The sequence below is a fragment of the Antennarius striatus genome, chromosome 5, assembly GCF_040054535.1.
Source record: "Antennarius striatus isolate MH-2024 chromosome 5, ASM4005453v1, whole genome shotgun sequence".
Lineage (NCBI taxonomy): Eukaryota > Metazoa > Chordata > Actinopteri > Lophiiformes > Antennariidae > Antennarius > Antennarius striatus.
Window position 1 is genome coordinate 3871886 of NC_090780.1, and position 12021 is coordinate 3883906.

Sequence of the window (12021 nt, forward strand, 5' to 3'; positions counted from 1 at the left end):
AGATGGCTGACTATTTTATTGTTCCTTTAAGCCAAATCTACAAGGCTGGTGGTGAATACAGACTTTCTGATGTGAAGCAAATCCCAGGGTTCTATGGTTAACTCGTGACGCTGTGGCGCTATGCTTTCTGAATTGAGACCCACCGTCGTTACATATATATGAATCCTGCATAAAAAGATGTGTTTTACATTCCTCCACTATAGGAAACGTAGAGATGTCTGTGTTTAGCGTGGAGACATTCGGATACTGTCTCCACAAGCAGCCTTAGTAGTACGACCACCACAGGGCTGTACGTACATACCGTATATACATAGACTGCAAAAACTCAAATGTAGGTTTTGTTTCTTGCCTGCAAACAGCAACCCCTCACATCATGCCCTATTGATCTGACAGTGAGCAGGAAGCTGTGGAGAACACAAGTACTGCCTGGGGTGGCTCCTTAAAACTAGAGACAAGCCCTTTTTCCACATTGCTCTTTCTCTAGAAATCACCTGGTGGCTCTTTCCTTTCCAAAACCAGCCATGTGCGCTTTGCCCTTTTCTAGCTCTCCTATTTGTGGCGAAATGAGTCTAAGGCTGGTTTAAAAAAACACACACAACAATAGTTGTCATCAAATCTGTCACCTCTTACATTTTCATACTCTCATCCTTTGTCTCATACTTTATGCTGTACTGTCTGATGTAAAGTCTGTGTTGTACTGCCTGTTGTACTGCCTGTTGTACTGCCTGTGTTGTACTGCCTGTGTTGTACAGGTACTTCCTCTTGTACTTCCTGTTGTTTTGCCTGTGTTGTACTGCCTGTGTTGTACTACCTCTTGTACTGCCTATTGTACTGCTTGTGTTGTACTGCCTTTTGTACTGCCTGTTTGCTGTGGGTCAGAGAGGACTGCAATTTCATCTGTGCTGTATGTGGTCCATATATGGTACACTTGACAATAAAGCTGACTTTGACTTTGACCCTTCAGATGAACTGGATTCATTCATTCATTCATCTTCTATACGGTTTCATCCGCTGTGGCAGGTCGCGGGGAGCTGGAGCCTATCCCAGCTGAGTGAGGGCATGAGGCGGGGGAAACTCCAGGGGTGACGCCAGTGCACCTCCAAAATTTACAGAGCGACCACTTCTGTTCCCACAAAATGTAAAGGCTGTGATGACACAAAGTTTACAGCAGACACAACTTCACCGTAAGCCTTTAGCTCTAGAAGGAATTCTCACTTTTAACAACAGCCGTCTAAGTTTCCTGTGTCGCTGTCAAACACAGAGGAGCTGTGATGAGGACTGCATCTCCAGTAATCCCAGGGTGGCCTTTGCTCTGCCTGTCAGCAATGCCAGCCAATAACACCACACAATAAAAGCCTCCAGAACAGTGGACCGCAGGCAACTTTGAGGGCTACTGACGGTGATCTATAAAACAATATAATGGCTTGCCTGTCAGTACGTGTGAAGGAGAAGATCTACGCCTCCTCTGAGTCTCTGAGGGGACTTCAATTAATCACAGCAGAATTGTATCACCCTGCAATAGGAGCGTAAGGTTATTACCATCCCCTTATTCCGCAGGATGAAATGCGATGATAGCTCTAATTGAGGGAAGAGGGAGGATGAAAAAAAAAAAGAGCTGACCGCACATCACTTGTCAAGGGGGATGAAGGGCAGATAAAAGAACAAGGAGGTAGAAGTGGCGGGGGGGGGGTGTAGAAAGACGGAATATTTATTATGGTTTGTGAGTGTAATCATAAATATATATACAGACTGTGTGGAGATGAGAGGACAAAGAGTCACCAGGGACTCTGTCCATTGTTCTCGACACGATCCACTGACAGAAGAACATTCTATACTTGTTTTAAAGTCCAAGGCAAGCTGCTGATAACTGAGTGTCTTTATTTCTGATTTAAGAGTTGAGTGGAATCATATTGATGAAAGACATGGAGCAAACTCTGGATTCATCCCCTGGTCCCTGTGTAGAACAGAGATTTGACCCGACTGCAGAATCAGGTGTCTGTGGGGAGTTTAGGGATGGATGGATGGATGGATGGATGAATGGATGAACAGACAGGCAGACAGACAGATAGATAGATAATTCCTTTGCATGATACACCTTTAAAAGTATCTTTACATTTGCACACAGACAGCTTCTCTCTGCATTTCTGCCCTGTAATGATGCCTCCGAGGGGGAAACTTGATTTTTGCCTCGTTTGCTGTCAGTGATGGTTTCTCGTTGCCACGGATCTGACAGTCTGCAGATGAACGTTTCCAGCCCACAGCTGCCCCTGCACGCCACTTTCAGTCATTAGTTTGCAGTAGCTTGATGGTGTCTCACAACTTAGTAACTATTCATCACAGTGGAAACGATCGATATCTGAATCTATAAGCTTATATTTATTCATAGTCTGGGCTGCTTGGCTATTTCGAGATCACAGGTGAATATTTCAAATTTCAGACATTCAAAGTGAGAAGTTACAATTCCATCATTTGCATTCAGATGAATGTATTTAGATGAATGAACACGTTTCCCTGGCTTTGTCCACCTACCTGTCGTCGTGCTGTCAATTAATCCCCAGAAGCGTCCCTTTTCATTTATTCTCCACTATCACCCACAAAAGGCGGGGATGCCATCTCCGTGTCGACGCACCTCCACAACACGTGAAAACACCGGTCTGATGTCGAAAAGCCCTCCCCACGCACGATCCGTGGTTAAAAATGTCGCTGGTTACTTAAGACCTAAAAGTCTATGAAAGTTGCTGGTCCTCGGGTTTCGACTCGCAACTTCCCATCTTCCGGCGCGCCGCGGCAGCTGGACGGCCCGCCGGACCGTCACGCATAGTTTCTGGCTTCAACGCAGCGCGGCGTGTCGGTTCACATCCCCGCAGCCTGCTCCCGCTCCGACTCGGGTCTTGGTACCGTTTTTTCGTGCAGTTTGAGAGATGGATTCGAGGTGTCTGAGAGATGACAGCGCGGCCGGATTGGCACAAGTGCGTGTGGAGGCTGGAGGTGTTGTAGCGCCACCCAGCGGTGGAGCCGACGGGACGGGAGACGGACGGATGTCTCCTGCTGCTGATGAGGGTCGGACGGCTGAGCCCTCCGGAGGGGACAGCATCATGTGTGGGACTGTGTGTTCTTTTGTTCCTGGATGATATTGCTTCAAGGAAATTTCTGTTATTAAACCGATGTGTGGCTTTTAAACTTTACTGATGAATAAAATATGATAATTTAATATGTGTTAATGTTCATTTCCCTTTATAAAGATATTTTAAAGAAGACATAGAGGTCAGTTTATAAGGTGATGTTTGAGACACAGTGCCCAAAGCTATTTATGATCAGGACTGTGATATTTATAAGATATCTTATGTTATCTTATCTTATCTTATCTTAAATCAAAGGTATTGGGGGAAGGAGTTCAGTATGTTTTATTATAGGAAAACTGAAATGTATACCTGTATATGTTGCTTGCTTCCCTCCCTCCAGTACCTCAAAGAATAAAATGACAAGACCACCTGAGTGTTGAAAATATATCATGTCCTTTTTTTTTAAGCTACTAATTAAGAGAATATTACAGCCAACACATGAACAAGCCCAGGATAAGTGACAGATCAGGACCTTTCCCGATATATTATGTCATCTGCATGCAACCAGATTAATCTAAGTACAGGTCAATTATAGTGCCATGACTGACTGTTTTATGAAAATTAAGGGCTGGGATACAGAAATCTATATCTTGATGCCCTGAATGTAAGGTATACCAACAAATTTATATACAAGATCTAACTTAATCTAAAACAGACAACACCCAAACTACGACTACACCAACCTCTAAATGTTAATGTCACAAATCGACAGGTGAACCCTCATAGCATCAGATTCTCATTGAATAGAGAATTTAAAGTAAAGTGATATATAGCTGTAGAAAATAAATGATGCCCTGCGATGATCTGGCATCTTATCCAAGGTGTACCCCACCTCTCGTCTTGACAGGGTCCAGCAGACTCATGACCCAGAAGAAAATGGATAAGTGGATAAAAAAATAAATATAACAACAAAAAAACTCCTCTCGCCATGACAAAATACAAAATTTGCACACGTCATTACTCATAAAAGTTAAAAATGCTTCATCTGTTTGTCTCTGACAATCAGCTTCCATTCTCCTACAGCCCCCCAGAAATCATCAGCCATCCATACCAACAGTCAGGGGTGGGTGGAATAATCAATAACAACTCTTTGAAACAGCATGTGGAGATGGCAGGCCAGCATTTAGACCTGGATTTGATTTATTCTGGACACCCTAGACAGTGTTATCATCATAAAGTCCAGGCCATCATAGACACACACTTGCGACCAGATTCAAAGGGCAGAACACACACATCCCAAGAGTCCAACGATAAAAAATGATGTCAGTCCGTTATCATTAACTCTGCTGAGCTGCTAAATTCAAAACGCACATGTAACAAGAGCTTGGCTCCACAACATATTTGTGTATGGACAGAAAAAAAACTGTTGTTTGATCTTGTTTAGTTGATTTATGACATTATTCTCAAAGGACTTTTCTTCGTTCTCCCTCTTTGTGCCACACACAGTGACGGTGAGGTGACTTCATTAATCTTCAGCTCATTGTATAGACCTATCCTGTCACACTCCTCACTCTGTGAATGGTAACCCTGCTCCGCTCATTAAATCATGCGACAGGACGAGGTCAAGCGTGAGGTGACGTGTCTCAAGCTGTGTGCGAGCAGATAAAGCCAGCAACGGTGCAGACAGTGAGGGACTTCCACTGTATAGGCAGCAGCTGAGGTGACTCATGGAGTAATCTCAGTAACTGAGATTTCACATCAAAATCTAATGAAAGACTCCAGTTTGTCTCGTGGAGGTCATGCCACAGGGGAAGGCAGAGCAAACACTTGCAGTATGACAAGATTTGGCACCTCACAGAGGGCGCCTCACTGTCATTCCAGGCTATTGGAAGTGACCCCTTGCATAAAACTCATCATCCCATACTTGTCATCCTGTGATTACTTTCATTTCACGTGGGGGAACAAGAGTTGTGGGCATTCCGTGGCCCCATATGATTGCAGTAGTTCAGCTTAAAATAACAGCACCCTGCAGGGAGGAGTGCAAGCCATCTGCCTGAACCCTGACTCGCCTTCACTACGAAGTGTGTCTGAAGACAGTGGGATGTCTACCAGAAAATTGCTACAGGAAAAATAGGAGGCGTAATGGTCTCAGGAATGGAGCTACCATCAATAATGCAGGGGAAGCAGCTGTAAATGCCCCCTTTAATTCAACAGGTCTGCAGACACCGGGACAGCTATTCTTCCCCGGCTGCAGAAGCTTGATGAGAGGCAGCTACATCAAGCTTTATGGCTTTGTGTACCGTTGCTCTGCCAGGTCTTTCCGTTGACCCCAATCTCGATTGCAGAGCCATTAAGCAGTTTTCATCAGGGGCTTCCAGTTAATGGAGTTTCCAACTTCTCCAACTCGCTCCGATACCAGAGGGGAGATGTGGCAACAGAGGAAGAAATAAGGCCTAAACAAAGTCAAATATATGAACTCAACTCAGTCTGAGCAAAGAGAGCACTGATGGCTTCGATGCACATAGACAAGGCACAGCTGAGACCACAAAAAGTAAATGAAGTCAGTGAAAATGATTTTTATAGTATGTTGTCTCTGGTATTGCGTTCAGCTTCCGCACACATGAATGAATCCGTTGGGTTAAAAAAAAAAAAAAAACAATTTTACTTTCTTTCGACAGTTCACTTCTTGTTCACTCTTCTCACATTCACTTGTCTAAGTCTTAATGTCCTTTTGTCACCATCTGAGACAGTCAGTTAGGAAACTGGCTGTTCACCGCTCCAACATCACACTGACACACCCTCGTCCACACCGTGCTGTTGTCTCTCCATCTATAATTCTCTTTACCTTTCGCTGTCTTGTTGCTGTTATGCAAATTCCTTTGTCTCCTTTACCAGCCAAGTGCTGCCAATCTCTTCATTTCATCAAATTCATCAGACTCAACAGAGTTATCGGCTATCACCACGACAACCACCAGCATCTAGATTCCAGTGGGGCTCCATCTTGCTGCTGCAAGTGCAGATGACATTTGACGAGAATCTCTCCAAAGACTTTAAGCCACAGTCTAGAAATCATATCAACTGTTTCCCTAATTCTGAGGCAAACCTCAGAGTTTGGGAATATATACTGTATATATATATATATATATATATATATATATATATATATATATATATATATATATATATATATATATATATATATATATATATATACTATATATATATATACTGTGTGTATATATATATATATACATACTGTATATACTGTATATATATATACTATATATATATACTGTGTGTATATGTATATATATATACTGTATATATATATATATATATATATATATATATATATATATATATATATATATATATATATATATATATTCCTAATATTTGGTTTATTTCTCAAGTAGACCACTTTGGAAAGAATGTGGTCAAAAACAACCTCTGACATAAACATTTAGAACTCATGTAATAATAATAAATGAGATTTAATTTTTGCAATTTTTGCATCATTGACAGTGTTCACAAGGTGCTCCAAACAACATTATTTTGAGGAGGGTGATGGTGTAAACCTCTACATTCTCTCGTCTTGAAGACATTTGTGATGTGATGATATTTGCACACAAATGTACAGTGGAATATGAACGGTCTCAATCTGATCTGTGCTGCTCACATCTAACAGATCACAACTTAGCAGTTGTGATTATGAGTTACAGAAATTGTAAGAGAATTCAGAGTTCTGGGTGGAAGATTTGAAAACAGCAACAGTATCTGACATTTAGTTATGATGAAGCATCCAAGTTGTTCACAAAGCCTGATGGTTTAGGCGTTACAAGAAATGATGATAGGAAATCAAGGATTCAGTCCAGTGCAACAAAGCTCATGTCATTTTACTGTACCAATCGTTCCCTGTTGAGAATGCTTCAGCCGTACAAGCAGAAATAAAAGTTTGTTTAATCCCTCCTTATCAGCAAAGTTAATCATTTAATGTTCTTGTATAACTTGACATGATGTGGTGTTGTAGACAGTTACCAATAAAACAGTTGATGGCCAGTAGAAATTAAGATAACATGCATGTTTTAATATGCAAGCCGGTCAAAATGTTCATCGGTTTAACATCCCATTAAAACAGGAGCCTCGGTATTTTCTAAAACTCCATAATGGACCAGTTCCTCCGCAACTTGTGGTGTTTTTGCGCCATCAAGTGGAGAATTTACGCAGCACAGAAAACATAATCATGACTCATAACACACTTAAGTGTGCAGTATTTACTTCAATTCACAATCATAAATAACTAGGGAGATCTGAGGATGCACAACATGAAATAAAAGTACAGTAAACCGCAAAGGGTAGTAGCATGATGAGATATAGATTAAGAAAAAAAGATACTAAAAGTCTCTTCTTCTTCTTTTCCTTTCGGCTTTTCCCTTCAGGGGTCGCCACAGCGAATCAATTTCCTCCATCTAGCCCTGTCCTTTGAATCCTCTTCTCTCACACCAACTACCTTCATGTCCTCTTTCACTACATCCATAAACCTCCTCTTTGGTCTTCCTCTAGGCCTCCTGCCTGGCAGTTCAAAACTCAGCATCCTTCTACCAATATATTCCCTATCTCTCCTCTGGACATGTCCAAACCATCTCAGTCTGGCCTCTCTGACTTTATCTCCAGAACCTCTAACATGTGCTGTCCCTCTGATGTACTCATTCCTGATCCTATCCTTCCTGGTCACTCCCAGAGTGAACCTCAGCATCTTCATCTCTGCTACCTCCAGCTCTTTCTCCTGTCTTTTCTTCAGTGACACTGTCTCTAGACCAAACAACATCGCTGGTCTCACCACAGTTTTGTACACCTTTCCTTTCATTTTAGCTGAAACTCTTCTATCACACATCACACCTGACACTTTTCTCCACCCGTTCCATCCTGCCTGGACACGCTTCTTCACCTCTTTTCCACACTCTCCATTGCTCTGGACTGTTGACCCTAAGTACTTAAAATCCTCCACCTTCTTGATCTCTTCTCCCTCTAACCTCACTATTCCACTTGGGTCCCTCTCATTCACACACATGTACTCTGTCTTACTGCGGCTAACCTTCATTCCTCTCCTTTCCAGGACAAACCTCCACTTCTCTAGCTTCTCCTCCACCTGTTCCCTGCTCTCACTACAGATCACAATGTCATCTGCAAACATCATAGTCCATGGAGATTCCTGTCTAACCTCGTCTGTCAGCCTGTCCATCACCATGGCAAACAAGAAGGGGCTCAGAGCTGATCCCTGATGCAGTCCCACCTCCACCTTGAACTCCTCTGTCACACCTACAGCACACCTCACCACTGTCTTACAGTCCTCATACATGTCCTGCACCGCTCTAACATACTTCTCTGCCACTCCAGACTTCCTCATACAATACCACAGTTCCTCTCTGGGCACCCTGTCATAAGCTTTCTCCAGATCTACAAAAACACAATGCAGCTCCCTCTGGCCTTCTCTGTACTTCTCTATCAACATCCTCAAAGCAAATACTGCATCTGTAGTACTCTTTTTTGGCATGAAACCATACTGCTGCTCACAAATGTTCACTTCTGCCCTTAGTCTAGCTTCCACTACTCTCTCCCATAACTTCATTGTATGGCTCATCAGCTTTATTCCTCTGTAGTTGCCACAACTCTGCACATCTCCCTTGTTCTTAAAAATGGGCACCAGCACACTTCTCCTCCATTCCTCAGGCATCTTCTCATTATCTAAGATCCTGTTGAACAACCCAGTCAGAAACTCTACCGCCACCTCTCCTAGACACTTCCATACCTCTACAGGTATATCATCAGGACCGACTGCCTTTCCACTCTTCATCCTCTTCAATGCCCTCCTCACTTCATCCTGACTAATCTTTGCTACTTCCTGGTCCACAACAGTAACCTCTTCTAGTCTTTGTTCCCTCTCATTTTCCACGTTCATCAACTCTTCAAAGTACTCTTTCCATCTTCCCATCACACTACTGGCACCTGTCAATAGACTTCCATCCCTATCCTTAATCACCCTAACCTGCTGCACGTCCTTCCCATCTCTATCTCTCTGTCTTGCCAACCGGTATAGATCAGTCTCTCCCTCCTTACTGTCCAACCTAGCATACAAGTCATCATAAGCTTCTTGTTTGGCCTTTGCTACCTCTACCTTCACCTTACGCTGCATCTCCCTGTACTCCTGTCTACTCTCCTCAGTCCTCTCAGTGTCCCACTTCCTCTTGGCTAACCTCTTTCTCTGTATACACTCCTGTACCTCCTCATTCCACCACCAAGTCTCCTTATCTACTTTCCTTCCAGATGACACACCAAGTACTCTCCTACCTGTCTCCCTGATCACACTAGCTGTAGTTGTCCAGTCATCTGGAAGCACCTCCTGACCACCCAGAGCCTGTCTTAACTCCTTCCTAAAAGTCATGCAACACTCTTCCTTTTTCAGCTTCCACCATTTCGTCTTCTGCTCTGCCTTTGCCCTCTTCATCTTCCTCACCACCAGAGTCATCCTACACACCACCATCCTATGCTGTTTGGCTACACTCTCACCTACCACTACTTTGCAGTCACTGAGCTCTTTCAGGTTACACCGTCTACACAAGATGTAGTCTACCTGTGTGCTCCTACCGCCACTCTTATAAGTCACTCTATGTTCCTGCCTCTTCTGGAAGAAAGTATTCACTACAGCCATTTCCATCCTTTTTGCAAAGTCAACTACCATCTGTCCTTCTGCGTTCCTCTCCTGGATACCAAACCTGCCCATCGCCTCCTCATCACCTCTGTTTCCTGCACCAACATGTCCATTGAAGTCTGCTCCAATGACAACTCTCTCACTTCTAGGCATGCTCTGCATCACTTCATCAAGGTCCGACCAGAATTTCTCCTTCTCCTCCAGCTCACATCCTACCTGTGGAGCATACCCGCTAACAACATTGAACATCACACCTTCTATTTCTAGCTTCAGACTCATCACTCTATCTGACACTCTTTTTACCTCCAGGACATTCCTAACAAGCTCCTCCTTCAAGATAATTCCTACTCCGTTTCTCTTCCCATCTACACCATGATAGAACAACTTGAACCCTGCTCCTAAACTTCTAGCCTTGCTACCTTTCCACCTGGTCTCCTGGACACACAGTATGTCTACCTTTCTTCTCTGCATCATGTCAACCAACTCTCTACCTTTTCCTGTCATAGTTCCAACATTCAACGTCCCTACTCTTAGTCCTATACTCTTGGTGTTCCTCTTCTCTTTCTTCGTGCGAACGCACTTTCCTCCTCTCCTTCTTCGACCAACAGTAATCCAATTTCCACCGGCGCCCTGTAGGTCAACAGCGCCGATGGCGGTCGTTGTTAACCCGGGCCTCGACCGATCCGGTATGGAAGTCATAGGTTTGATTCGCATATTTGATTTGGCAAAAGTTTTACGCCGGATGCCCTTCCTGACGCAACCCTCTGTATTTATCCGGGCTTGGGACCGGCACAATAAGACACTGGCTTGTGTCCTCTTGCGGCTACATTATATAAATAATGTAATAATTTATCTTTAATAGCTCAACATATTACACACATGCTAAATAGTTATTGCGTAAAATCAATAGTGTTAAGAAAATAATGTAGATACTTCATTATCCACAAAAGTCCTAGTCTTAACTAATTATTAATAGTAATTCCTCAGCAAAGTTACATCGTACATGACAGGCTGTTCCCAAATCTATCTGCGGAAAAAACTTCCAACTCCACCCTCTCATCATCTGCAAATTCAGTGGCTTCTTCTTTTGACAGGTCCAACACCTCAGGTTTCATCAACATCGTGGGTTAAATATGATAGAAGGAAAAACTTCTAACCCATCATCTGTATATGCTCTAGAAAATGTAATGAACTATTTGTTCTCGCATGTCGAGAGGTTTTGAAAAAATGTTTTAATAATATGTTAAAAAACAGACCAAACATTTCTTAATGGAAATCACCACATTCATTCATTCATTCATTCATCCATTCATCTTTTTTTTTTAGTGTTCAGCAGCTTCTATGAAATATGGGTCACGGGTTATGTTTTATTATACTATGACAGGCTGTAATTTGCGGTTTCCAATGTCATAGATGGTCTCAGCAGGGGAATGAGACACTGAGAGAAGAAGGCTGGGCGATTACCACCCCCACCTCAACACCAGAGCCATCCACCTCCACAACATACTGTCTGCAGGTCAGGAATAGAAAGGATTGGAGGCGAGGTGAAGCGGGCTTGGAAAGCTGTGCTGGCAGTGGGGCACCAACAGACGGGTCCCTGAGTGGAGGTGAGAGCAGTGAGAGGGGGTGCTACTGTGCTGTACCCTCGGATGAAGCAGCGAGCAAGTTGGCCTTCACAAAGAGTGAGTTCTTCAGAAGCCTTTGCAGGAACACCTGGACATAGTAGACATGGTCCCCCCTGGTTCTGGAGTCGGTGAGTATGTCCTCCAGGTAGACGAAGATGTATTTGTTTAGCAGGTCATGGCGTGCGTCATTGACGAGGGCTTAGAAGATGGTAGGAGCTTTATTGAAGCCAAGGGACATGACCAGCTACTGGAGGTGCCTGGTGAGTGTGTTGAAGGCTGTTTTCCAGTTGTCATCCTCACAGATGCAGAACAAATGGTAGGTGTTGAAGAGGTCTACCTTCCCATGACCACCCTGTGGTCATGGGAAGGTAGCGAAGCGTGTCTCCCCTTACGCCATTGCCTGATGAAGAATGAAGGTGAGGCCTTTCCTCGATCATATTCTGCTATGCTGCAGGTCTCAGACTCAACCAGAATGATAATTTATTGATGAGCAGATGATCCCTTTTACAGGAGCCTGTCCACGTTGACAATATCTGCCAATAAAGCCAAACCATTTGGCATAAAGAACTTTGTTTGTGCTAGTGTAAATGGGATTATGCTGGATCTGGATTTGAAACAAGGTGCA

General features: G+C 43.4%; 1 protein-coding gene across 1 annotated transcript in view; it reads right to left on the bottom strand.

Annotated features, from left to right (window-relative positions):
• Positions 1–2921, bottom strand: part of tafa3a (TAFA chemokine like family member 3a) — a 95865-nt gene extending 92944 nt beyond the window's left edge. Inside the window, exon 1 of the mRNA XM_068315882.1 lies at positions 2530–2921. The gene's annotated coding sequence lies outside the window, so the exon portion shown is untranslated. The remainder of the gene's footprint in view (positions 1–2529) is intronic.
• Between the last annotated feature and the right edge of the window lie 9100 nt (positions 2922–12021).